A 2,418-nucleotide genomic window follows, 5' to 3' on the forward strand; every position below is an offset into this window, starting at 1 on the left:
AGTGGTGGGTGAGACTGGAACTTGGGATCTGAAGCCTCCGGAGATGGGTGTTATATGGGCGAGCCCCATAGCAGGACTTTGCCAGCCTGTGCTGGGAGACTCACTACTGCTTGCTCCAAAAGGCTGTGTAGACACACCCAATGTGGTCTGGCTGGTAACAGGAGCCAGGGATATCAGCCTTTGCAACCTGGGGAATGGGAAATGAAGCCTGCCCTGCTCTGTGAGACAGAGCAAACCTCTCCTCGTGGCTTCTTAGTGCCACGGAGCATCAGTCACCAGATGTCTCACACTGGCCATCCACACATGGATATTGGTGTGTCAGAGATAACATGTATGTATTTCTTGTAGGAGTCACCCAACTTACCCAGTTCGTGAACACTTTTATTGCCTCCAGAGATGGAAAACAGCTGCAGGCCATGGCTAGCAGGAACCACACAGTTGTGATACCCTTCTTCTTCGTGCCTTTCTCCAACCTCCAGGTGCTCCGTGTTTCCCTTTTTTCCTGGTGCTGCTGATGTACCTCCTTACCACAGTGGAGAATATGTTAATCATCAAGCTCACAGTCGTGGAGTCTTCCCTTTGCTCCCCGATGTATTTCTTCCTCCGGAACTTGTCCTTCCTGGAAATCGGTTACACCTCGTCCACCATTCCCAAGATGCTGGTGAACTTCTCTCCGAGGACCAGAGCATCTCCTTCCTGGGCTGTGCCACACAGATGTATTTCTTCACCTTCTTGGGGATCACAAAGTGCTGCTTACTGGCCACCATGTCCTACAACCGTTACATGGCCATATGTCAACCTCTGCACTACACGGCCATGATGAGCAGAGCGGTGTGTCTCCAGCTCTCAACAGTGTGGTGGCTCATTGGATTGCTGGTGGGTGTTGAGCAGACAATTCTCATATTCACTCTGCCCTACTGAGGGCCGAACAGGATCAACCACTTCTTCTGTGACCTGCCCCGGCTGCTGAAGCTGGCCTGCATGGATACCTACAAGAATGAAATTTCTATTTTCATCAGCTCTGTTCTCTTCATCATGGTGCCCTTCCTGCTCAGCCTTGTGTCCTACCTCCACATCCTCCATGCTATCCTCAAGATACCATCAGCCACGGGCCGGAGCAAAACCTTCTCCAACTGCTCCTCCCACCTCATCGCGGTGACCTTGTTTTTCGGCTCCAGCATCTTGACGTATCTGAGGCCCAAATTCAGCAACTCACTTAACATTGACAAACTTCTTTCCCTGTTCAACACGGTCGTGACCCCAATGTTGAACTCTTTGGTCTACAACCTGAGGAATAAGGAGGTGAAGGAAGCCCTGAGAAGGGTGATGGCCAGAAAAATATTGATTTGAAACCTGTAATATATAGATACACATTCTTCTATTGAATTTGGCACTACCTGTAATAATCACTGAACACTGCGTGTTCTGTGTGTTTCCCTGAGGATTGTACAGATGTTGTTTATTCACATATATATGGGGTTAATTCAATAGCCAGGTGTTCAGGAAATTACCCAGGAAGATGGACAACAGCCCAGGTGAGAGCTCCTCAGCAGACACCAAGGCCAATAAACTGATATGCTTGCCCTACCTGTGGTGGATCTGCCGGACCAGTTTTCCCAGGACAGTATCCCTCCACCTGTGATGGGAGGGACATCAAAAGACTGAGGGGGGTTTAAAGAGACACCCTGCCTGCATAAAGGTGACCCTAGTTGAGTGAGATAATTTAGGAAACAAAAATTCCAAAAGTTGATGGTTTCCTCAAGGAACCTTAGCTTTCCTAGAGGTTCTGCCAAGGGAAGATAAACACAGGTGTAGCCTTTAGTTGTTTTAATCCTTTTTTCTTCCAATGCTGAGCTCCTACTGTTAAGATTAAACAATACTTTGTTTGAAAAAGGCTGCTTTGGGTCAGTGTATTCAGCCCTGGTCACAGCTCCCCATGGGGAGACTTGCTGGTGCTGAGTTCAGTTGGCCTTGCTAAGTAATTGTGGTTGATATCCAGGTGCTACCACAGACTAAGGCCATGTCTACACTAGCTAGCATGCAAGAGGTGTGTTTTTTAAGTTTTGCCATCATGTGCACAGTGCTAAGTCATAGCTACAGCCACTCATTGAACTGGTTTCATTATGTCAGAGGAGAGCTCTCTCATGTCAGCATAATGCAGCTACACAAGCCGTATCACCATGGCTTGGCCTAAGTATTCACCTACAAAACCCCTGAGATATAGAAGCTGCCATGGGAGGTGTCAGCAGGTAATGGAAATATTGTTTATTTCAAGTATGTTGCTTTCTTACCCTTATGTGAACTGCAGAAATATTTTATGGAAAAAATATTTTTTGTCAAAATTTTCTATGGAGAAAAAAAATTCCAAGTAGTTGAAGGTGTGAGCCAAAACAGTGGGTGGATTTTGAGCACTAGCTG

The 2,418-nt window shown here is 47.1% G+C and overlaps 1 pseudogene; it reads left to right on the forward strand.

Moving 5' to 3' along the window:
- The first annotated feature begins 416 nt into the window (after positions 1–416).
- On the forward strand, positions 417–1,350 carry LOC137157932 (olfactory receptor 10A4-like; annotated as a pseudogene).
- Positions 1,351–2,418: the final 1,068 nt, after the last annotated feature.

Source organism: Emydura macquarii, unplaced genomic scaffold (assembly GCF_026122565.2).
Source record: "Emydura macquarii macquarii isolate MOO-44397 ecotype Brisbane River unplaced genomic scaffold, CSIRO-AGI_Emac_v2 contig_1630, whole genome shotgun sequence".
Taxonomy (NCBI): Eukaryota; Metazoa; Chordata; order Testudines; family Chelidae; genus Emydura; species Emydura macquarii.